General features: G+C 45.8%; 1 long non-coding RNA gene across 1 annotated transcript in view; it reads right to left on the minus strand.

Annotated features, from left to right (window-relative positions):
- Positions 1-5,049: 5,049 nt before the first annotated feature.
- LOC144379175 (uncharacterized) overlaps positions 5,050-26,566 on the minus strand; it is a 175,333-nt gene continuing 153,816 nt past the window's right edge. The window contains exon 3 of the long non-coding RNA XR_013441542.1: positions 5,050-5,168. This is a non-coding gene — a long non-coding RNA (uncharacterized LOC144379175). The remainder of the gene's footprint in view (positions 5,169-26,566) is intronic.

Here is a 26,566-nt window from a genome sequence, read left to right on the forward strand (position 1 = left end):
AAAAAAAACAGCAAATATGAGAGCGAATCAGAGAAATTTCACATTATTTCCTAGATAATTAAGCTCTATTTATAATGAGCAAAAACTGAAGACAAAACCATTATGCATACTGGCATTTTTCATTTGAAAGATATTTATATAGGGTATACTTAACTAATAGAATATGCTACATTCGCCAAAATACATAATGAATTTATCTGGACTCAGGCTAGACCCAGCTAAATACAACCCCCCCCCCCCAATAATCTTTCAGGTGGTTTATCTGGCTTTTAATCATCACAAACCAAATGTAAGAAGAGCCAGTTTCAGCAGGAAATAGGGCGTGGGAGTAGAGGGTTGCATGGTTTCGGATTTCTTTGACCTAGCAGTATACAGATCATCTGGTGGGAAGATAGGAGGTACCAGAGGGGAACAATTCCCCTCTTGTTTAATCTCTAGCCTTGAAAAAAAAAAACCACTCAAATAGTGCATGTTTGAGAGTTCCCATGACAACCAATGCACCCCATCCTTCCCTCCACAGACTGTAAAGTCATCTCCTACACATTCACAACTAGATTATAAACTGTGTGAAGGCAGAGCCTGAGTGTTGGGGAAGTGCCTGGCTCATAAACGACATCAGCACATGCACACTAAGAAGAGTCCAACTGCTTCCACAGAATGAGAGAGCCGACAGGCTTCAAGGCAGGTCTCAGGGTGTGCAGGATTACTTCTAGAGCATGAGCCTGGCTCCTTCTTCAGGTAAGTGAGAAGCTCTGGGAAATCCATCTACAGTGGCATTTCTTATGCCCCTCCCTAACTGGCACCCTCCCCTTCTTCTGATAACAGTGGGCCCCAGGCCCTGTCCTCACGCTCAGTGAGTAGACTCACTGTGGAGCATGTAACCTTGCCCTAGCCGATCAGTGCATCAGATCCCCTGGGCCAGGGGTTTAGAGGGCACATAGCCCAAGTCAGTCCCAAGAGAATGAAGCTCAGGAGTTTTTTAAAAACTATGGCCAAGATACTTATTCTTTCCTCCTGGACTTGATTGTGAGCAGATATCAAGCTGGAGTCACTGAAGCTATCTTGATAACTTCGGGAGCATCAGAACGAAGCCAACACGCTGAGGAAAGCCAAGAGGCAGGAAAAGTCCAGTTTATGCTAAAATAGCTTCAGCCAGGGAGCCTGTCCTACCCCTGGATGTTTCCTTTTCGCTAAGCGGTTAACTCTCTTGTTTAGGTCTAACTGACAGAGCATGCTTCACTAGAAAGACCAGCAAGGCCTGGACCCTTTCCTCATTGTAATTTTTCAGAATTAAATAAAGGCTGGAGATGGGGAATCCCAAGCTCCAGGGTTCAAGTCGGGCTCTTAGCCAGCATGATCACCTTGAATCTCTGAAAATGACCTCCCCTTCCCCCCCTCAACAAAGACCTAAGAATTGAGCATGATGAATCACACATAAACTCTTTGGATGCCACAAGTCATAATCAGGATTTGGTTCCAAAGGCAAGATTCTCCCTTATATTTTGATTTTCCTCCTATTTACTTCTCCACATCTCCCAGCTCACTGGCAAATGGCCATATAACCAGTTAGGGCTAGCAAAATGTGAGAAGTGATGTGTGTCATTTCTGGCTGAAGCAGTGAAAAGTTCAGATTCAGTTCTCCAGTATTTTTTTCCCCCTCTACGGCCACATATTCCACATGATATAGCTGCAGAATGATGGCAAAGTCATGAGCCTGGGGCCCAAGCAACTCACAAGAGATGTGAGGCCTGAGTGGGACAAAAAGAACCACTTCTGTTGAGTTGAGCCACTGAGATTTGGGGGCTGTAGGTAAAGACCAGCCCATCTCTGCTGACAGAAGGAGGTTTGGGTCCATAGTTTTTTACATATGCACTAACTCAGAAAACATTTTTCTTCGATATTGAAGTTGATATTAAAACCACCAGGGGCGCCTGGGTGGCTCAGTCGTTAAGCGTCTGCCTTCGGCTCAGGTCATGATCCCAGGGTCCTGGGATCGAGCCCCGCGTCGGGCTCTCCGCTCAGCGGAAAGCCTGCTTCTCCCTCTCCCACTCCCCCTGCTTGTGTTCCCTCTCTCGCTGTGTCTCTCTCTGTCAAATAAATAAATAAAATCTTTAAAAAAAATAAAAAAATAAAAAAATAAAACCACCAAAGAGTGAAGAAGAGCATTTCCAAAGGCCTTGTCCACATCAGTCAAGAGATGAAGTTGATCTGAATAACTACCCACATGGGGTAATTCCAAAGTCAAAAGTAAAGTACGTACTTGTTTGGGGGACACATACAGAAAAATATAAAAATGAGACCAAAACCCTTGGCACCAATAGGTAAAGATTTTCCCTTCTCATAGAAAAACAACAACAAAAACAAAACAAAACAAAACAGGCAATTAGACAAACATCAGTATTTTCAAGCAAGGTAAACGGAGGCCATCCTACCTGCACGTTATCAGATGCTGAGTTCACTATTTCCACACTTTTTCATGTGTATATCTCCACATATTGACCAAGGAGAAACCTACCTGTTTACGTAAAATGGAAGTCTCGTCGGATTTTTCAGATGTTGATGAAAATAAGCTTTACAACATCATATAACAAATACATACAAGGTGCTAACAGTTTTAAACATTTTCCTAGGTTTTTTGTCCACTGACGGTCCAGTCAGAACTGAAATTGATGGTATTCATGTGAAAAATGTCAGGGGTCCTGGTTAGGTTAATAGATTGCTCTTTCTTAGGTATTTATAAGTTGTATATTTTTAATTGACTTCAAAGCACTAACAGTCATGCCAAAAAAAAAAAAAAAAAGTTATTTTAAGCAAGGTCTGTGTTGTATGGCAAATTGAGGCAGGCAGCTAAGCAAAATGTGCTGTCAGTGTGTGCTCATTAGAAACCAAATCCTTAGGGTAACTGTATTTATGAAAAAGGAGCACAGAACAATAATTTAGGTAATAAAAATGTACTCAAGAGGAAAAGCATTAAAGTGGCAGCAAAGTACAGTTTCCTGTGATGTTGATACCTTATTTCCACCAATACTTTAAAAAGGTTAGCTGGGTAGTTCCTAACTAATGCTAACCAATGGCAAATTTCTTGTCTCCTCTTTCTTAGAGCTAGGTTCAGAGCCTAGAGGAAGATGAAGGGGAGAAAGAACCAAATCGTTTAAACTTTGAAAACAAAATTTTTGTCTGAGTGGCAGACATTCACTTTAACTTTTCATTTTTGTTAAAAGAAGGAAAATCTTCAAAGTTCACAGGATGACTAGGAGCTGGCCTTTTTGCCAACATTCCCAAAGGGGCCCTTTAGCAAGAATGGTGCCTTTTTCGAGTCTCTCCAGGAGCTGGTGCTCCCACAGAGGTGGCCTGATCTGATTCCATCATCACCAGCAATCTGTCTCATTTGCTCTGGGACCAGGGCCCTGGCAGAACCGTGTGGACAATGGCAAGCTGTCGGAAAGCAGACGCTCCCAGCCACATCAAGGGAGGCTGCGGGTCCACAAATATTCAAGTTTAGTTTGGGAGGCCTCCCCGTAAGCAGGCTGACTGCACTGGGGTGCAGCAAGGGACAGAGTGTGGAGGGTGGTGTCAAGGACAGGAAGGGAACCACGGGGCCAGCAGTGGCTTTGACCAAAGATGTCCTGCAACACAGACCCCAAATGTACCAAGCTCCTGCACACTCTTTTGTTGGGAGCTCCTGAGCCACCAGCGGATAGGCCATTATTTCCATGGATTTTCCCTTGGTCCCATCCGCCCCAGGGAAAGTAATAGGTCACCCTTTCCCACTTGCTGTAAGGGTAACCTGGTAGAGCCTACAATAGCCCGGAAGACCACAAGCAAACTCTCCTTTGTAGAACCCCATCAACTAGGGAACACAGGACCATTGAGACCCTCCCAGATGGATGCCTGAAGGCAGAGAGGGCCGTGTGTGAACACTGCTCAGGCATTCACTTAGCAAGAATGAAAAGATGCATGTAACCATTGCACCCTTTCCTGTCTCACGCCATCTTAACACAACCATCTCATTGGTAATTCCCTTCGAACTGTAAAAAATCAAAATATGGTCTAGCCTCGAACAGGGAAACAGCCTCAGGTTTGGAAAATCCAACACTACTTCAGCGGAAAAAGCTAATGAATCGATTTAAGAGGGAGAAAACTGGAAAATACGAAAAGTCAGATCAGAGGTGCAGAGGAATGAGACAAACTAAGGAGAGATCTTTTTTCTCCTTCCCCCAGATTTCCAGAGTGAACGTGAGGGAGAACTGTACACGCACGCACGCACGCCCACTTGCTACAAAATGCTGTCTGCACAGTGGTCAGCAGGAGAACCCAGACGACGATGGCTCTCACGCTCCCCCACAGTGGTATCCAGGAGCCCGGCCCCTCTGACCCCGCAGCAGCACCTGTTATTCTCTCCTCCTTACAGCCCAATTCCATGGTTGGCTCAAGGCTGGATTTGCCTTTAGGGAGTATATTCCTTATAAAATGTCTTGCGATACCTCAACCTTTTGGCTAAGAGCAAGACTCTGATTTTTGTGAAGAACTTTTATCCTCTTCTCATTCATCTGTTGCACTGAATTTTTTTTTTTAATGCAAAAATACCAGAGCACTTTGTGATTACATAACTGTCCTGGATTATTTGGGGAATCATTCTATTTGCTACTAAAATGTTACTCTCGTTGACTCTCACTTTATTTTGAGGAAGTGTGTCTTCTTTTGACAAATTACAAAGTAAAAAAAAAAAATTTGCTGAACAATGCACCCCAGTTAAAAGATAAATCCCTTCCTTAAAAATAGCTGCAACATAAATAGTACCAATTTTCATCCAAAATAAAATTATCTCCTCATAATAATCTTCATTCAAGAAGAAAGATGAGGTGTGCCTCTGTGACCTTGGCAAAGTAAGCTGAGTCTCAGTTTCCTCATCTCTGCAATGGGGATAAAACTAGAAATGAGGTACTCACATGGTAGGGGGTCTTTCAAGATGACACCCCTTTTCTCTGAAGCGCCCCCCACCCACAGGTCTTCTTCTTCTCCCAAGATGCTCACCTCTTCCTGTCAGGTTCTCTCCTACAGGAGTCTGGGACTGGCATTCAGACACAGCCGGGCATATCGCTGCAGGTGGCTCGACGTGAGGCGATGTAAACTTGCAAACTTTAGAACAGCCTTCTTGTGCTGCATTCCTGGAGTAACCAAGAGAGCTGGTCAGGACACATAAATGAGTCTGGCAGATATGCAGAGAAATCAGAGAGATAAGAGGCCCAGAGTGGCTGCCAGAGCTCCGGATGATCTTCTACTTCCCAGCTCCGGTTCCTGCAAGGTCTGACTGCCTTCAGCATTTAATTTCCTGTATTTAAATACAGATATAGTGGACTCATATTTAAAAAAAAAATCTAGACTCACTTAAAAATATAATAAAATTACCTCTCCCTACTTTTTTTTTTTTTTTTTGGGTAACATAAAACAACACTCACTTAATTATCTCTCAAGATCCAAACTGGTGGGGCAGTTCTTCCAGTTGGGGCCACAACGGCTAGGGCTGCCCTGGGGACTCTACTGGATGGCTGCACTTACATGGTTTGGGTTTTTTTTATTCAAGTATAATTAACACAGTGTTATATTCGTTTCTGGTGTACAATATAAGATCCAACAATTCTAGGCATTTCTCCGTGCTTATCACGATAAATGTACTCCTGATCCCCTTTATCTATTTCCCCCCATCCCCCCACCCACCTCCCCTCTGGCAACCACCAGTTTTGTTCACCACGTTTAAGAGTCTGTTTTTCTGTTTGTCTCTTTTTTTTCTTTGTTTTGTTTCTTCAACTCCACATTGGAGTGAAATCATATGGTATTTGTCTTTCTCTGACTGACTTATTTCACTAGCATGATACCCTCCAGGTCCATGAGCGTTACAACCAGAACTGTAACAAAAACACAGAAGGGAAAAAATGCCAAACACACATCTTTCTTTATCCACATTGGCTCTTCAAAGAGAACTCTGCGACCAGCCAATGCACATGGGCCCCTCCCACGCATGGATTCCAATTAACGTGAAACAAGGTCTTTATACGCACATGATTATCAATATGCACAAAGGTGACACCAAACCAACATCAAGTGCCCAATTACCCAAATGTCTTGCTCAGGTTGACAGCCTTTAAAAAGTCAAAGGCTCTTTGGCAAATCATTTTCTTTAGAGAAACTAAAGCCAACTCTGCAAGCAGATGATTTCACAACCCCTTAACAGCCACTCTTCAAATAATTGAAAGAGCTTCCCATCAGAGAACGCGCCAGGTCAACATGGTACTGTGAGGCCATTTTATTTAGCTGGGGGAGTTCGTCCAAGCTCAGGCCCCCTTTGGGTTTTCATGTGACTGACAAGCAGCTCGTCACTTATGAGAGGACTCAAGGCAAGACCTCTTCCAGTTTGCTATTTGAAAGGCGTCAAGCCTGGGGACCCCTCTGGTCACAGCCTGAGGGCCAGATATGTCGTAACAATGGGAAATGCATAAGGGCAGGCCCATTTGGGGACTAGTTGAGGGGACAGGGGAATATCTGAGAGTCCCTGACCCTGCAGTGTGCTGGTATGGGACCTTGAAGATACAGAGAACTTCAGGAATGATTTCCGGGAACACAGAGGAGGACAGCGTGTAGCTGACTAATGAATCATTTGCAACTGCACCCATACTAGCACAAAAAATTCTCTTCATTCTCCTACATCCCTAGTATTCTGCTGGATGCATCCAAGTGAACCCAATCACCGGTGAACTTGCTCTTAGTTTAGAGAGTAGAAATTCATACTCACTCGGCAGCCCAAGGGTAAGCAAATTTAAGAAGGTCTGATATCGATGCATATCAACTTACTCTGCTGTATTTCTCACTGATAATTTCTCTGCGCCCCTGTTACCAGGGGAAACACAGTTCAGTGCAGACCCCCGACCTCCCAAACACTGGCACAAAATCTAAAGACTCTGGCACAGCCTGGCTACGCACAGGCTCACAGTATGAGCTTATGCTTAAGAGGACAAGCTTCTTGCAATCTAGTCAACACCCCCCCACATTTCTAGGAACATCAAGGAATTCCCAGGAACGAGGCTATTCTGTGGCAGGGGAGAAACAAAATCACACTGTGTCTTTACCTGCTTGAATGTGTCTTACCAGTGTGCTGACTTCTGGTTTCAGCTCCCCCAAGTAGAGTTTGGGAGCTGTCACTCCCTTATAACAAGAAAAACCTCAACAAACTGAAAATCAATGTCTGGTCTGGGGCCCAGGAAAGAACTGAGGCCACAGGACAAACCGCCATCCTGAAATCTGAAGAGGGGAGAATTCAGAGGAGTATGGCCAAGATCTGCTCATGTGGAACGGAAGCCAGGGACCCGTAACTGACAGGAATATTTAGGGGGTCATTTTGATGAATTCTTGGAGGGTGAGAGTGGACTAACAGGTGGGTTGAAACCTTAGAGGGACTCCACAGTTTCATGGGCTTTACCTCTAGAAAACCCACCAGGTTCTCACGGTGAGGACTCAGCTAGGATCCCCCGATGCCTCTGACTGGAGAAGAAGTGTAATCCTTGTGAATTACCCACAGAGCTTTCCTCAAAACGCAGGTGTTGTTGCCCTGAGTCCCTACCACCAGACCCATCAGAGGCATCACGATACTCTTGTTGGCGGTAACGCTGGATGGTTAGATGGATGGATAAATGAATGGATGATAAGTCATCCAAGCCCTCATGGAAATTATAATACAAAAATCCCTAAATTTGTCCCTCATAGAATACCCTCACTAACACCTTTCGATGTTTAATAGCTGTGCCATGGTATTAAAAAGTCCTAGTATGCTCAAAAACTTTGTGGGAAATGCTCAACTTAGGAAGTTAAACAGATTTCTTTACTTCAGGAGACTGGATCCCAGGCACCTTTCTCTTTTTAGAATTTAGCACAGCTGTTATTAGATACTCGGTAAAATAACCAAAAAGGTGAAAACATCACAGAGCAATTCACTCATATTCATTCCACAGATACTCACGGAGCCCCCACTATATTGCAGGCGCTAAGCAAGTGTCTAGAAAGCAAAATGGGAGCAAACATGAGCAAAATCCACCCTCATGGAGCATGGCGCGCAGCAGAGGAAACAGACCTTAAACAAGTAATCTCACAGGTAAGTGTAAAATCACAACTGTGATACTCATCACCACAGAGGAGTCAATGGAAAAGATACAGTAAAGCAAACAGCTTGGTCAGGGAGGTTATGGAAGGTTAACAAAGGAGATGAGAATTTAAGCATTAGGAAAAATTTATGTGACAAAATGGATTGGGGGGCGGGAGGAGGATCGCTGGGAATCCGGCAGAGACATGTGTCACCTAATGCCCCTTTTAAGTCCTATAGCCAGAGGGAGTGTGGGACATGCAGGAATGGAAAGGAAGCCCAGATGGCTGGGAACAGGGGATTCGGCACTGCTGTTTATTGGTTAAGCCTCCAAGTGCCGTAGTGATTTGTTACAGAGCATTAGATGCCTGATACAGGTCACTAACTCAGAGTGGTCAAGGTTTCTGTGCTGAATATGCTTCCTTGACCCTTCCAGATTCAATCCCCACCACTCTCTACCATGCTTTCTGCCCTGAAAGTCTTGTCTGAGCCGCAACAACCAGACTCCCTTGCCCTCTGGCTGCTACTTGGGTTTGGCCAATGGATGGCACCGGGACAAAGGTCAGAGGGTAGGAGGCAAGAGAGGTCAGCCTATCTCTCCTCTGCTCTCCCCGCTGAGACAGCTCTTAGTGAGTGGTCCCCTCCTTAGCCTCGGGTCTCCCTGGGTACCAGGACCCACTCTCCCCCTTGCCCCTTGAGGCTTACAGGCATAAATGGCCTCCTGCTGTCACTGCCCCTGGGTCACCTCACCCACCCCCACTGTTCCCTTGATTAATCCCACCTACACCTTTGCAAATGATCCTTTCCGTTGACTCTTTATTCATCCCCTTTGGATGTTCCATCTGATTCTGGTGGACAGACCCGACTCAGCTAGAAAGTAATAGAACCAGGACACTAAGTTTCAGATACTTAAAAAAAACTAAAATATGGGGACGCCTGGATGGCTCAATCAGTTAAGCATCTGCCTTCGGCTCAAGTCGTGATCTCAGGGTCCCAGGATGGAGTCTCGTGTTGGGCTCCCTGCTCGGCAGGGAGTCTGCTTCTCCCTCTCCCTCTCCCTCTGTGCACACACACTCTCTCTCTCTTCTCTCTCAAATAAACTTTTAAAAATTTTAAGAAACTAAAATATCTATACCTTCCCTCAGGGGGCATAAGCCCCGAGACTGGAAATAAGCCCCTTAGGCTCAGACCACCATGGGTCCAGAGCTTCTCTGGAAACTGACTTAGCCTCTCTGGGACTCAGTTCCTTCATCAGCAAAAAAAAGAAACAATACCTATTGGTCACTGCATAAAAATGCCATGAGAAATAAACGCAGAAACTATGTAAAACACATAGAACACAGCAGGGACCAGGAAATGACCACTATTAAAACGCCATCGGCAAAATCTCTCATTTTGCTAAACCGACCTGACCCCACACGCCTTCTGGTACCATCAGGAGCCCGGGTACAGTACAGCACTCATCAGTTCAATCGGCAGACCCGCAGGGGGCACTAGAAGCATCCACAGGGATGTTACCTGACCCATTCTGCATGAGAGCTGTGGTAGCCAACACCTCTTACCAGCATCGTGTGCGGCTCCTCAGTCCACAAGAACCGCTTGGCTCCTTCGAGCGCTGCCATTGTTCAGCGTCGCAGTGGTATTCAGAGACCCAAACAGGTCCTGGAGTCCTGTCACATCGACTTTTCTCCTCCCGGGGTCATACATTACCCAGACAGGTTTTTGAATGTGCAAAAGCGTGAGGGGGGGACAGAAGAAAACAGGAATCCACACTCGGTGACATGACCAGAAACATGTTTTGACTTCAGATGACGGTTCTGAGAAAGGGCAGCACCGTATGCCACGTTTACGGCCACTCCAACTATGTTTTAATGAGTCCCTGAATGCTGCCAGGAGGGCCACTTAGACCTGAATAATTGGGTCACGGCAGTTTCCCAAGGACACGGGGCAGGCTTGCGGGGTCTGATCGTTGGCAGAGAAGTGGCTGGTGGACCCAATTCAAAGTCACTGGAAAGTGAGCGTGAGCTGGAAACAGGGCCAGGAGCCAGAGGGTCCCCGGATGGTGGCACAACGCAAGCAAGAGAGAGCGGCTCGGCCAACAGTTAGCTGTCGCCGCAGTTAGACCGGCTGCACCACACTTCCCAGCCTCAGCCCTTTGTGCTCCAACCACTGAGGTCTTCACGGGCTCACAGCCCACCCGTCTCATATTCACTTAGTCTTAAAGCCAACCCAGAGTCTTGCTGAAATAAATTTATTGTCATTGAAATTTTATATCACCACCACCAACAGAAGCCAGCATCACATACGATCAATAGACAGCAACAATTAAAATAAACACAATGAAAACAAGTGTAATCCCCAGGCCCCCACTAGAGACTGCTTCCCGTGGAATGGTCTGAGTTTGCCACCAGCCGTCTCCTCCTCCATAAAAAAAGGGAGGCTGGCAAGTGTTCAAGCGCCAAAGGAGATTTTTTTTTTCTCCTATAATCAGAATCATTAAAAGAGAATGGAAAAGAGAATAACTTTCTGACTGTGTTATTCAATTTTATTTTATGCTAAAATCACCGAGTAACACGTCCACAATCATCTTGTTATGTAACCCAGGGTTACCCATCTGGGATGCGGCGCACCCTTCTGCCCCACCAAAGCCTGGCCCTCGGCCTTTCCAGCCATAAATCACGGTCTGTCAGGCTGCTGCACATTATAGGAAGTAACTATTGCAATTAATCTCTTCCAAGTACCAGCTCAGTGCATCTGGTCTGCTCCCCAGGGCGCAGACGCCACCCTCCGCATTGTGCCGAGACACACTGAACTTCAAGTCCCATGGGCAAAAAACCCATAGAGATCCGTGCCTTGAAGCGCAGGACAACATCCCAGCGAAAGGACCCCGCTTTTCTGCTGCAGAAGGGCTCTTCGTGGCCAGAAGAACGTCGGAGAAGGGTTCTGGAGAAAGGGAGTCAGAGAACATCAGGGCTCTGGTCCTGATGAAGATGCCCGGGCTTGGGGACCAAGGTGGAGATGGAAAGCACTCTCCGTGGGCCCGCAGAGGGCCTGCAGCCAGCAGGCCAGCACCCTCTCTGCTCTGTGCTCCTCCTGGGGGGGATCAGGACCCCCCTGTGGAGCCCTGCCTGTGGCCAGGCCAGCTGCTGGCCCGCCTGCCTCCTGCAGCTGCGGCCGAGGCCTGGATGGTTCTGGCAGAGCCCACGGTACTGACCTGGGAGGCCGACCATCCAGCTGACTTGGCCGGAACGTGGCAAACCCACGGTCCTCTGGGGTGGCCGGTGTGACGTGATTCATTCCAGGCTCATCTCACGCACGTTCATGAGGCCCCCACCGTGTGCCAGGCACTGTTCTGTGTACTAATGGTACAACGGAAGAAAACCGGCGAATTCTCTACTCCTGCAGAGTTTATGCTTTGATTGGAAAGACAGATAAAGAGCAAAGGCATGAAATGTCAGGTGACTGTCCGTGGTTCATGAGGAAGAGGATCAGGAGTGAGAAGGGAGGGGCTACTTTACACAGGTCCTAACGGTCCACGAGGGTCTTTGGACAGTGGGCAGTCGAGGAAAAGCCGGAATCAAATGAGACAGTGAGCCCTGTTTGTCTGCTGGGAAGGAAAAGTGTGCCAGATGGCAAGACCAATGATGGCAAAGGGCAGGTGCCTGAGCGACATGTTTGAGCAGCAGAAAGGAACCCAGCATGGCTGCGGGGGCGGGAGGGGAGTGGCGGGAGATGTGGTCCATGGGACAGCCGGGAGACCACAGCGGGGGAGCGTTGGCGCTGACTCTGAAGGAGACAGATGGCCTCTAGAGAGGTCGGAGCAGAAGAGCTGACACCTGGCTGTCAGGTGTGGCTGAGAGAGCAGGAGGGCCACTTAGGCTGGCGGGCAGAGAGAGCAGGAAAGGGGCCGGAGCTGGTTTCGAGAGAAAGGGTGGCATCGTGGTGCCGGGGGGGCAGCAGCGGAGGTGGGAAGACATGGGCACGTTTTGAAGATGTCAGTGACAGGACTCACAGAGGGATTGAAGTGAAACAGGGAAAGACAGGAGTCAAGGGTGACCCCGAGACAGCTCGCCTGAGCCATGGGAAGATGGAGTTGCCACTTAGGGAGACGGGGTAACCTGAGGAGGGGGTCAAGAACCGAGTGCTGGCCATGTTCCGTCTGAGACACTTAAAAGCTACACAAGCGGAGATGTGCACTAAAGCAACAGGAGGTTAATAATGATGATAAAAATTTTTACCATTTCTTTTTTTTAAAAGATTTATTTATTTATTTGAGAAAGAGAGGGCAGATGGAAGAGCAAGGGGAGAGAATCTCAAGCAGACTCCCCATCCAGCGTGGAGCCCGACTCGGGGCTCGATCCTGTGACTCTGAGATCACGACCTGAACCAAAACCAAGAGTCGGATGCTCAACTGACTGAACCACCCAGGCGCCCAGTATGAGCTAAATCTATATTCTAGAGGCTTCTAAAATACCTCTATCTTCACAACAACCTTGCAAGGGAAATAAAGATCCTCTTTCTGTGGAACAAGAAACTTAGACTGAAAATTAAGGGACAAGAACCAAGAACCAAGGTAAGAAGACCAGTGTCAGGAGGGGGTGAGAAAAGTGCAGGTCATTCAGATAGGTTTATTCTACCATCCACACCTTGCTCTTCTCTCCCAGCCCCGTCCCCCACCCAACCCCAGCCCACGGCTTCCTTGCAGACCACTGGGAGCCTCTGAAATTGGAAACATCATGGCCTGTCCAGCAGGCAAGCAAGGGTGTGACACAGGGAGGTGAGGAGAAACATAATCATCTCGTGACAAATGGTCCATTTCCCTCATCCCGGAATTTGAGGTATTGCGGGCAGAGGAACGAGACATTCCAGGTTTTATCAGGAAAAGATGCCGTCTAATCTTACGGTGCCACTTCGGGCAAGTGGCTTCACTTTTCTGAGCCCGTTTCGTCTGCCTGAAATGAGTCTTAGTGATATTAACTTCACAGGTGATAGAAAGTTTGGAGGAAGTATATATATAAAGGGGTCTTCGGTGTCTGGTCCAGAGTAGACCCTCGAAAGAAAACAGCGGCTACTTGTACTGGGAGGTTCCCGGAGCGGTGGCGGCAGGACTCCCCTGCTGCCATCCCCGAATGGCGAAAGAAAACCAACCGCTCCTCAGAGCAGTGCGGGATCCCGGAGCCCCACCTCCCCTGCAGTACGATGGCGTCAACAAGGTTCTGATTAACTCTGCCAGAGATATTTCTAATTTAAACTGAGTTCTGTTGGACAGTTCAACTTGTCAGAGGAGAAGAGCACAGCCATGGCTGACCTTTTCAAACAAAGCTAATTGCTTGGGTTTTAAGGTTATAGAGCTGAAATTTTGCCATATATTGATCCAGGGGTGCAAATTTCCCTCCGAATTCCTAATTTCCTCTTGAGGAGAAAGTAGGAATTTGTCGTGATACCTAGCCCATCTCCTCCAGGAGGAACATAAATATTCAGAAACTTTCTGCTTCCAAATCAAGCTGGTCAATGACGCAGTGTAATTTCTCAGGTGAACAATCTGACCCAACTACTTGCTTTTTCATTTAGTCAGTCAATACTTCCTGAGCGCGTCTGGTGGGCCAGGTGGTGTGCTGGGCTCAGCAGACACAATGGTGAGCACACGGGACGGGGCGGGGGAGGAAGGTGTGAGTCAGGTGGTTACACAACTTGGTATAAACTTCCTGCACTGGCTTTGGGTGAGAGCTAGGGTGGGCCAAGCGGGGCCGTGGTGGTGGTGCCCCTCGGGTGCAGGCAGAAGTGGGGGCTTTGTCTGAGGGGTTGCAAAGGCAAGTCAGTCTGCCTTTCAGTGTCACCATCCGCCAGAGATTCTAAACACTACTGGTCATAAAATATGCCCCCTCCCTGGACAGACCTCGCTCACCACCCTCATCTTGGGTGCTCCGTGATGACAAAGCACGGGAGGGACCGCTCAAGTCAGTGAAGCAGGGCTTCCAAGAAGGCACGCAGCCCACACCAGGATGGGAAGGAGGACAGCGGCTGTCCCGACAAAGCAGCGAGGGCAGGGTACTCCCCCGAGGGCACGCGGAGCAGTGACCCTGGGCGAGGGAGAGCCAGGACTCCCGGAGCAGGGGCCAGACGGGCAGCATGCATGACGGCAGTGGGCTGCAGGGGCCCCAGGGAAAAGAGAGTGTGTGTCCTGGAGAAAGGGCAAAAGCCACTCAGCTGCAGCTGATCCACTTTCAAGAGAAGCAGAATTCCAGATTTTTAAATAAAAGAGGCCCTATTTTTGAAAGTATTGACAACCAATTTAAAAATCAGAACACCATATGAAAAACAAAGCACATCTGTTGGCCAAAATTAACCTTATGACCTCTCCACTCAGGGATCCGGAAGAAATGGGAACCAAGGAAGGAGCAAGATGAGAAGGAACCATCTCCCCAGTGAGAATTAGCCTCGGCTCCCTCGCCTGAGCCCGTGGGCGCACCCCCGGTCCGTTCGTGGCCTTGTTCTGTCATGTGGATGACTGTGTGAGGCTTGGCCACTCACCTCTCTTCCCCAGGACTCTGTAAGGGCCTCGAGAGCAGAAATGACCCTCATCAACTTTGCATCCACTCGTGCTGGACAGTGTTGGGCGCTTGGCAAGTGTTCAGCAAACATTCCTTCGGTAGAATTTATCAGCTGGGCACCCCACGTCATTGCAAATCATCTTCCAGACTCTTTAGTTTACTCAGATGGTTTAATGCTTACCTACCACTTTCTGAGCACCTGCCCTACCCCCTGGAATGACCCTGACCCCTTCACACACATCTCTCCATTTATCCTTCCAACCCTCTGTCAGGTCTGGACTATTCTCCCACCCATTTCACAGAAGAAGAGATAAAGGCTTGGAGAGATACGTAAGTTTCTGAAAGTCACAAAAGGACTAAGTGGCAAAGCTAAGATGTGGTTCCAGGTCATACCTACTCCTGGTGCAAAACTGTAACCACTATGCTCCATTAAGATACAAGCACTGGAATAGCACTGAATAATAAAGCTATCATTCCCTGAGAGCCACGAAAGCTCTGCATAGAAGTGGCCACCATCCTTGGTTTGGACAAATGGCTGTGGGTGCAATTTCTTTAGCAACACGTTCTCTTGCCAGCCATGCCACATGCTTCATACAGGAGAGAAACTCAGTCCTCCTGTCTGTCGCCTCACCGATACCTGGGACAAATACAAACCAACCAACCATAGAGCTAGAAAGGAAAGAGTATCATCCAGCCTCTTACCCCAGTTTCTTTTAAAGTATAGGCAGATATCCAGGATATGGGATTGACTGATGAAAGCAGGTTGCAGCAAAATATGTAGTATGATCCCCCCAAATAATTATTTTTATTATTTTTATTATTTTAAAGAATGAAATCTTGCCATTTGCAATGACATGGATGGAACTAGAATACATTATGCTAAGTGAAATAAGTCAGAGAAAGACAAATACCATGTGCTCTCACTCATATGTGGAATTTAAGAAACAAAACAGATGAACATATAGGAAGGGGAAAAAAAAGAGAGAGAGAGAGGGAAGCAAACCGTAAGAGACTCCTAACGGTAGAGAACAAACTGAGGGTTGATGGAGAGAAGTGGTAGGGGATGGGCTACATGGATGATGGGTATTAAGGAGGGCACTTCTTTTTTTAAGATTATTTATTTTAGAGAGAGAGCTGAGGGAGGGGCAGAGGGAGAAGGAGAGAAGCAGACTCCCCACTGAGTGAGGAACCCAACAAGGGGCTCAAGCTCATGCCCCTGAGATCATGACCTGAGCCAAAATCCAGAGTCAGACGCTTAACCTACTGAGCCATCCAGGCGACCCAAGGAGAGCACTTCTTACGATGAGCACTGGGTGGTGTATGTAAGTGATGAATCACTAAATTCTACTCCTGAAACCAATATTACACTACATGTTAGCTAACTAGAATTTAAACAAAAATTTGAAAAGAGGGCGCCTGGGTGGCTCAGTTGGTTAAGCGACTGCCTTCGGCTCAGGTCATGATCCTGGAGTCCCGGGATCGAGTCCCGCATCGGGCTCCCTGCTCAGCGGGGAGTCTGCTTCTCCCCCTGACCCTCCCCCCTCTCATGGTCTCTTGCTCTCATTCTCTCTCTCAAATAAATAAATAAATAAAATCTAAAAAAAAAAAGTGTTTAAAAAAATTTTTGAAAAGAAAAAATACATAATAAAAATAATAATTTTTGGGATGCCTGTGTGGCTCAGTCGTTAAGCATCTGCCTTCGGCTCAGGTCATGATCCCAGGGTCCTGGGATCGAGCCCTGCATGGGCTCCCTGCTCAGCGGAGAGCCTGCTTCTCCCTCTCCCTCTGCCTGCCTCTCTGCCCACTTATACCCTCTATCTCTCTGTCAAATAAAATCTTTAAAAAAAAAAAATTAAGAAAAAAATAATTTTTAAATTCTACTTATATAAATATACGTAATTTAAATGAGTCTGGGTGCTCATGGGGAAAGGTGTGCAAGGAGACTCCGTAAACTGACAGTGGTGTCTGGGGGTGGTGGCTGGACAGAAGAATGGTAAGGGGAAGTTTTGCTTTTCAGTTCCATATTGTTGAATATTTTACTAGAAGCATACATTACCTCGCATTTAGAGAGAAGATACCCAAAAGGGAGGCCATATGTGCCTTTGGAATCTGTCCCCTGCAAGGACAGCATGGCCACCCTAGGTTGAAGCCATCTGGGGCAGCTGAGCCTTCCCTTGATCCACCATGAGTCCCTCCCTCACTGGAGACACCGAACTACCCACAAAGCCTCCAATGTTCCAACAGGGATGGGAAAAGAGGGCATGCTCACACATATAATAATAATAATAATAATACCAGCAATTGTTGCCACCATTTACTGAGTACTTTCTCTGTGCCGACACTCAGGTATGACTCTTTATATTAACCCCCTTAATCCTCATAAAAACCCTGTGATGAGGCTTCTGCTGTTACCCTGTGTTGTTCAGACAAGAGAAGACACACCCACCATCACATTGTTACGTGGCACATCCAGGATTCAATCCCAAGTCTGTGCCAAACCATCCAGCCGCTGCCCCCAGATGTTTGTAAGGACGTATCTGGAAGAACGGGTGCTAGTGTATGCTGCCATCAGCATTGTCACCCAATCTCACAGGTGACCAGGTGCCAAGTACCAGGTATGTGATAAATGTTCTACGCAAGAACATCTACTCAGCAATTTGGTCAACACAATCCTTCTATTAAACAGGCAGCATTACCTACTCTTTACAAATGAAGGCAATGAAGTTTAGAATGGTCAAGTCAATGACCAAAGTGGCAAATCAGAGATTACCCTCAAACTACAAAATGGTAACACTCAAGCCTGACATGTGACTTCACTCTATCAGAACAAAATAATTTACTATTTGATTTTGCTTTAAGTTTCGCGGGAAAGGTGTGCAAGGAGACTCCGTAAACTGACAGTGGTGTCTGGGGGTGGTGGCTGGACAGAAGAAATTAAAGGATTATGTAACTTCAGGTGATACCCAGACCTTCCACCACCTCTCTGAACTCTCTCCTGTCCTACAGCTCATTTACCTTCTGAATCAGCAGGATCAGCCCATGTGGGGCCTGAGTAACATAGTGATTGGAAAATCATCTCTGCTTTGGTAGAAGATTGGAATCAAGAAATGCAACCATTTCATCATCGGTATGACTCTTTGTAACTGATTTCAGCGATGGCCCCAAATGGATGGTGCCCGCTCCTTTGTTACCCACGGTTGATAAATGTGCATCAATTTTTCATTTTGAAGCGTTATTTCCTTTTGCAATTTGCCAAGTGCCTTTTCATGCCCCATTTGAAGACTGTCCCATGAACAAACCTCCTTCGGGGAAGACAAGTTAATTATCTGACTGCCACTCCAATTGTTGGCTGCTGGAAATAAAATTCTTCGCCAGCCCCCATGGTGAAGCCAACACTGCCATTTGACGACAGTCTCAAATTCCCACAGGACCAGCCACGGACAAGTAGGAGAGCAATGGTCAAGAACCCAGACTTGGTAATCAGGCAGACCTGGGCTCCCACACTGCACTTTGGGCAAGTTATCTAATCTCTGTGAGCCTCTGCTTCCCCATCTGTAAAATGGCAATAGTTCTTAAGTTGTAAGATGATCATAAGCATTAGACAGCACAATGTGTACTTAGCTGTTGGCTCATAGTAAGCGCTGAACAAATATTTCTGTTCTGATAAACCATAACAACTGAACAGTTCCGTTCACTCACCAGAAGATACTGTGAGAAGTTATTTCATGATGCTTCCCTAGGCTTTACTGCAGAAACGCTTCCACACGAGACACAGTTTCTCACTTTGCAAATGTGTAGTGGTGCATATTGGTGACTTCAGGAAGGATGCTGCCAAGTGTGTTTTCTGGGGCTACAGCACATCAGCTGCTTGTTGGGGGGACTTTTCCAAAGGCAGACTAATATTCCTAGGTACTTCCTTTTTTTCCTTACACAAACACTTGCAGTTTGTTCACTAACCACTTTCTACTACGAGTATATTCTTCTTAGTCATCCAGTTATTAAGAGTGGAAATGGAAGGACTCGGGGACAGTGCCATCCCCCTCGTTAAAATAATTAGTTTACCGTAAGACAAGAGAAAGAAGGGGGCAGAAAAGTCCCTTTGGTTTAGTATTTAAACATTCAAGCTGTGGGATGCATATTCTAATCTGAGTTTCAGAAGAGGAAAATAAACAGTACAAGAGCCAAATATGTATTAATTATGGCTTATTTATTTAGTGTCACTGATGCATATCAAACTGTGCAAAAGGTAAATTGAAGGGGGAAAATAAGGTCCCAGTTCAAGAGAGCAAACCATCCCAGAATACCCCCACCTCTGAATATTTTACATAGAGCTCAGTGGCTGATGATAATAGGAAAATGGGAGTTCAATCCACAGTAGGGGTGCGAGGGGGACAGGGCGAGAGGGTAAAAAGAGAGAGCTAAAAGAAACAATTCCAACCCTGTTTAAGATCTCAGCCATGCCAGGGGATGTCAAGGGAAAATTCCCACTGCCCCCTCCCAGCTCCTGAGAATCCTTCACGAACAGGGAGAGACAAGGGTCCAAATCCGCAGCAATAGTTCAGACCACCTTCCTGCGTAGCTCACCACTGATTTCTAATCATGCAGAGAGAAAGCTCAGGATGCTCCTAGCAAGACATTCCCCCGTTGATGAGTTAACATGAAGACAATCGCCAGTCCTGACAGCCATATGAATGAGCTTTCATGAATGCAGTTTTCCAAGTTGAGAAATGCCTGCTGGAAGAGTCTAGAATCCTGAACCTCCAGGCTGACATGAATCATTGTATGAGTGCAAGAATCATGGCACATTCCTCTATTTGATTTCCCCAAAAGACCTTATTTTTTAAAAACAAATCTCCTTTACCAGGGCATAATTTACATATAATACAATTTACTCATCTTAAAGGCACAGTCTGATGATTTTTGACAAATATGTACAGACCTATCACCACTAGCAGAATCAAGACAGAGAAAATTTTCATAACCCTAAAAGGGTCCCTCATGCCCCTCTGCAGTCAATCCCCAACCCAATCCCAGGCCCTTGCAACCACACTCATCTGCTTTCTGTCAACATAGTTCTTGCCTTTTTGAGAATTTCCTATGAGGGCTCTTGTCCCTGGCTTACTTCACTTTCACTATTGCCTCTGAGGTCCATTCATGCTTGTAGTGTGTATTTGTTGCTCACCTTTTTGACTGCTGTATAGTACTCCACTGTGTGAATACACCACAATGTCTTTATCCATGGACATTTGGGTTGTTTCCAGCTTGCTGCTGGTATAAACAAAGCTGCTACAAACGTTCAAGCACAAGCCTTTGTGTGAACATATTTTACCTCTGGGGGGAAAATAGCTAGGAATGAAATCGCTTGGCCCTGAGGTGAGGGCTGCTGACATTTATAAGAACTGCCTACATGTTTTCTAAAGCAGCTGTATCATTTTGCTTTCTCATCCTTGCCAACACTTGCTCCTGTCAGTCTTCAATTTTAGCCATTCTAGTCGATGTGAAATGGTTATCTGTTGTGACTTTAATTTGCATTTCCCAATGACGTTAAGCAACTTTTCACATGCTTGTCTGCCATTCATACATATTCTTTGGTGAAACACCTGTTCAAATCCTTTGCCAATATTTTAGTAGACTGTCTTTTTTTATCCCATTTATCAATCATTTCTTTTTCATGATTCATTTGCCTAACCCGAGGTTAAAAAATATTTTCTCCTATTTTTTTTATAAATTTTATACTGACAGATCCTACATTTAGGTATATTATCTATCTCACTTTAATTTTTGTGTATGAAATGGGGCAAGGATTGAAGTTCATTCTTGCATATAAATATCCAGTTGTCCCAGCACCATTTGTTGGAAGACAATTCACTTCCCATTGAATTGCCTCTGCACAAAGCTAGTGAAAGCCTCCAGGTGGATGGGCTCACCAGCACTAGCTGGAAGTGGGAGGCAGTGATGAGATGACCCTAAAATAATGACAGAAGTGTTTAATACACATATTATAGAATCCTACTCCACAGTCATTTAAAATGATGATAAAGATCTATATTTATTGATGATAAAAAGATACTTAATAAAGCAATGAAAAATTTATCACTTAATAAAGTGATGAAAAACCATATTACAAAACAGAATAGATTCAGGAAGATTTCATGGAAGATTTCATGTTTCTTTTTCTTTTTTTTTTTTTTAAAGATTTCATTTATTTATTTGAGAGAGAGAGAGAGAGAGAATGAGAGAGAGCACATGAGAGGGGTTATGGTCAGAGGTAGAAGCAGACTCCCTGCCGAACAGGGAGCCCGATGCGGGACTCGATCCAGGGACTCCAGGATCATGACCTGAGCCGAAGGCAGTTGCTTAACCAACTGAGCCACCCAGGCGCCCAGATTTCATGTTTCTAAATAGAGTAGTAGACAATAAGAAACACAAAGCCAGGGGCACGCAGAGGAGTGTGTGACTCTTGATCTCGGGGTCATGAGTGTGAGTCCATGTTGGGTATAAAGATTATTTAAAAAGGAAGAAGAAGAAGAAAGAAGAAGGAAGAAGGAAGAAGGAAGGAGAAGGAGAAGGAGGAGAAGGAGAAGGAGAAGGAGAAGAAGAAGAAGAAGAAGAAGAAGAAGAAGAAGAAGAAGAAGAAGAAGAAGAAAACGGAAACACAAAGACAGACCAACAAAAGATCTATTCCCAGAGTTCATCGTGGTCATCTCTAGGTCGTGAATTAAAGATGATTTATATTTTTTGCAATTTTCTAAAGTTTTTCAATGTGTGAAAGGGATATTTTCATATTAAAAAGGCTTTTCCCTTTTGAAAGAGTGTCGTAGGTGGAAAGAGACTGAAATGAGGGTGAGCAGTAAGTTACTGCTCCAGATCTGAAGGGCTAAGTCATCCCATTTATTACTGTAAAACCTCAATGAGTCTCAGCATCATGTGAGTAGCACAGAGAGAACCTCACTATTGTTCCAGACAGGACACCCATTATCTGTAAGGTACATGCTGACGTGTGTAATTCTTAGATCTGAGGATGCTAAAGTCGAATGCACGGCAATGAGAAACTGCTGAGAAACATACACATAATGGTAGAAATTAGTGGTCAAGCTATTTCAAATTAGTTTTTATTCAGAGTCAGTTGTTTATGGCCATAAGGCACTATCAAGCTACTGTCTACAGAATCTTGGAGGGACTCCTAATTACCTATAATTGGATTTTCTGCCTCGAAGATTACCTGCAGTGGCTCTGGAATTGGCCCATTCATCCCAGAAGCTCTCCAGCTGAGTGGGATCACATAGCCCAGCATCTATCCAGAAGAGTTTAAAACTGATTCAAAAAAAGAGCAAGGTAAAGGAATGGCGGATGGATTAGCATAGAAATGAGATGCCTAAGAGATTTCTAAATTACTGCCTGCAGATTTTTGATAGTGAAGTTATTAACCAGCCAGGCAACAAAGGGGAATAAATAAACTTAAGTTAAAATTAGAAAGATTTCACTTTGGCCGCAGGATATCCTTTCTTAAGAACATGATTACATTCATTCACCAAACATCGTGGCTCAGGCCACGTCCACGATTCGTCAGTGATGACTAGTCGGGTCTCAGATTCTAAGGGGGACCTATGGGGACCGTTCCTTGGATTACTGAAAAAATAACCAGACTTTAGCAATTGGGCTCCAAAATATTAGCCAAATATCAAAATCATCACTGATTCCATCAATTAACACTTTCTGAAAATCAAATATAACCCAACCACTGCCCATTTTCCATCTTCTATTGTATAGAGCGCTTTAGGAAATAAACGAGTCTGAGTGAGCAACTTCCCTAACAAGTGCGACATTCCCTTTAGATTTCTTTCAGCGTGAGGAATAGTACTTCCAGCCTTCACAGTTCTGGCATTCATAGAAATCTCCTCCCCCACACCCTCTGCACCATCACCTTTTCCTACAGGTGCTCGCACTGCTGAGCACAGAGAGCAATGGAAAGAGGAGGAAGGAGAGGTGTGGGGGTAACAACGGCTGGAAACTGTTTGCAAGTTTGACTTAAGAAAGTAATTTCAGGGGCGCCTGCGTGGCTCAGTCAGTTAAGCATCTGCCTTCGGCTCAGGTCATGATCTCAGGGTCCTGGGATCGAGCCCTGCATGGGGCTCCCTGCCCAGTGGGGGCTCTGCTTCTCCCTCTCCCTCTGCAGCTCCCCCCTCCCCGAATAAATAATAAAATCTTAAAAAAAAAAAAAAAAGAAAGTAATATCAAGGGCAGCTGGGTGACTCAGTCAGTTAAGCATCTGACTCCTGATGTTGGCTGAGGTCATGATCTCAGGATTGTGAGATCGAGACCCAGGTCAGGCTCCACACTAAGCATGGAGCCTCTCTCCCTCTCCATCTGCCCCTCCCCACTGCTCACACATACTCTCTCTCCCTAAAAAAAAAAAAAAAAGTAATTTCACACAGAGGAGTCAGAGTTCTCAGAAGGAGAACCCCCTTTTCTCCCACTCAGATATTGGCTGTTTCAAAGTTGCTTAGGTGAGGGCTTCTTTTGGGTCACAAATTTCTACCTTCAAAGATTGTCAAGGAAAAAAACCGAGTGATCTATTAAACTGCATTACTCCACTTACCTTAACACCTCAAACAAGTTCTCCTATATAAATTTCTTGAGTTGGTTTACAAAGAGGAAATGGAGGTATTGTCAGCCCATCATCACAGTAACAGCTAATAATTATGGAATATTCCCTATGGACTGATACAAAACCAGGTGATTTTGTACACATATCTACATATATCACCTCATTTTATCCTCACCCCAACCTATGACATAGGTTATTATTATCACTTCTTCTATGGTCAGGGAACTAGAGCTCAGAGAGGTTAAGCAAGCAGTTCAAGGTAGCACAGCAGTAGAGTCAAGGTTTAGACTCTCATCAGCCTGAGCCTAACCTGGGCTGTACGTCACTGGCTGTCTTAAAATGCTCTACACCCAAGAGACGCAGACTGCACCCCAATAGCGGTTAGTGGCCTTGTTGCAACATGCTTTCTGAGGTCTTATGTCTTCCTTTTGCTTCTGAATAAGATTAACCTAAACAGGGGCGCCTGGGTGGCTCAGTCATTAGGCATCTGCCTTCGGCTCAGGTCATGGTCCCGGGGTCCTGGGATCGAGCCCCACATCGGGCTCCCTGCTCAGCAGGAAGCCTGCTTCTCCCTCTCCCACTCCCCCTGCTTGTGTCCCTGCTCTCGCTGTGTCTCTCTCTGTCAAATAAATAAATAAAATCTTTAAAAAAAAAATATTAACCTAAACAGAGCTCTTCATAAAACTATGTTTGATCAGGATAAAGGAGCAGTGAAGCCATTTAGACTAACCGTCGTGCAACCTCATAGCAGGACAGTGCCCTCTCCAGCCCGTCCCCAGCCGCCACCATCGCCTTCCCAGTGGAAGGTTTTCAGATTTTTCTACTAACACACTGTGGGGGTTTGACATGTCCCACCTGACAGCAGATAGGAGACTTTTGTCTTGTGCTTCAAGAAAAAAGAAAAAGAAAGAAACAAGAAGAAAAACCAAAACAACAAAACCAGGGAGGAGGCCGGTCATCTTTTCAGTGCCCATTCAATCCATTCAGAAGCACTGAGGGCATAAGGCACCAAGCCATTATTTCCGACTCAAGAAAACATTTCCAGTTAGACAAGAAACCGATTCAACAAGCCCTCCAGCATCTAGCAGGTCAGCATTACAACCTCCACCAGCAAAGCGGTGTGAGTATTCATGATTACAATACTAGCTGATTTTTTTTTACTCAGAGGGATTAAGTGATTTACCCAGTTTATCAGTAACAACAGGGATTTGAACCCAAGCCTGTCTGAAGTGCACAACCCAGGCTGCCAACCACTCTTCCGGGCAAAGGATCAGCATGCATTTTCTGTAAAATGACATACAGATAATATTCTTAGCTTTATGAGCCGTGACGTCTTGCTTGCAATGTCTCAGCTCTGCTTTTGTAGCACAAAACCAGCCACAAATAGTAAGTGAACAAATGGGCATGGCTGGGTGCCAATAAAACTTTATTAACAAAAACAGGTCACCAGCCAGATTTGGCCCGAGAGCCACAGTTTCCCAACCCCCTTCTATTCTTTCACGGAGGAGAAAAGATTTAAGCTGAATCTGTTAAGGATCGTGCATCAGTCTGCTGGGGCTGCCATGACAAAGTACCGTAGACTGGGGGGCTTAGACAACAGAGATTTATTTTCTCATAGTTTTGGGGGCTGGTAATCTGAGATCGAGATGTGGGCAAGATTGAGACAGGTTGAGAGGGACTGAGGCCTCTTTCCTTGGCTCCTAGATGGCCATCTCTTCCCTGTGTCTTCCCACGGCCCTCTCTCTGTCTGTGTCTGTGTCCTTAACCACCCCTTCTTATAGGGACACCAGTCATATTAGTCATTTAACGACCTCCTTTTATCTTAATTACCTTGTTAAAGAGCCTGTCTCAAATACAGTCACATTGCGAGGTACTTCAATATATGGATTGGGGGGACACAATTCAGCCCATCACAAATGGAACAGATTTCAACATGCAAAGAGAGGAAGGGAAGAAGTAAGGAAAAGCACAGGGGTTTGTTAAGAGTCTGTGTTAAGTCAGCCAGGTGGTTAGGGACCTTTCTCTGAAGAAGTAATATTTCAGTTGAAGTTGCTTAAGAATACTATCAAGCAATCAAACTAACAAAACAAAGAGTATTTATTGGCTCATGGAATTGAAAAGTCCAGGCGTAGGTCTAGCTTCAGGTATCGCTTGATGCACGTGCTCAATCAATGTCACCCACAAAAGGTCGTGCAAGCAGAAAAGTGCCTTTATTTGTTCAACAAACACTTACTGAATTTCCTTTTCACACCAGCCCTCTTCTCACTAAGGGTTCCCCAATGAATAAGGCCCTCAAGAAGGCTCCAGTCCAGCGGGTACCACCACAGGACAGACCCTGAATGAGGGTAAAACCCACACAGAAGGAAACAGTGCTGAGAAATGGACAAGAGGAGAGATCGAATGACACTGATGAAGCACCTGCATCAAGCCGCACCTGAAGCCACCAGACTCTAAATTTTTCAATCCCATGAGCCAATAACTTCCGTTAATCTTATTTGCTGCATCTTGCTGGTGTACTTAAACGATTTCAACTCAAATACCCCTTCTTCAGAGAAAGCGATGCTGACCATCCACAAGACTAGGTCTTCTTTATAACCACCCATAACCCCCAGTGCTTTAACTTCATGGCACTTATCACACCTGCAAATCGATTATGTAATTAATTTCTTTAACAGCTACCTCCCCTGGGACCTCTATGTTGGCATATAGTGGGTGCTCCACCAAGTTATTTTTTAATACACTTTAGGGCAGTTTTAGGTTCACAGCAGAATTGAGCAGAAAGTACAGAAAGTTCCCATCTACCCCGTATCCACCCTACACACAGCACTGTCAACTATCAACATCCCACCCCACAGTGGTCCATTTGTTACGATCAGTGAACCTACACTGATACATCATCATTGCCAAAAGTCCCTAAGTTACATCAAGGTGCACTCTTGGTGTTGCACATTCTGTGGGTTCTGACAAATGTATGACGACATGCATCCCCCATGAGGGTCACACAGAGTAGTTCTACTGCCCCAACCATCCTCTGCGCTCCACCTATGCATTCTTCCCCCTCTCCCCAAGACCTGGTAAAATTTACTCTTTAAACAAGCCAGAAAACTATGTTTTTTATGCCCCTGATGATCTGAGATTCTAGTTACTGTTCTGGCCCTTGCTTCCAGCCTCCAGGGTGGTGCCTCCCAGGTTATCAGTCCGTGCCTAGGATAGGACTGACTCCCAGCTGAGCAGGCAGGAGCCCGAGGCACTCAGCAGCAGCTCAGGAACATGGCC

This window comes from Halichoerus grypus, chromosome 10 (assembly GCF_964656455.1).
Source record: "Halichoerus grypus chromosome 10, mHalGry1.hap1.1, whole genome shotgun sequence".
In the NCBI taxonomy this organism is placed as follows: domain Eukaryota; kingdom Metazoa; phylum Chordata; class Mammalia; order Carnivora; family Phocidae; genus Halichoerus; species Halichoerus grypus.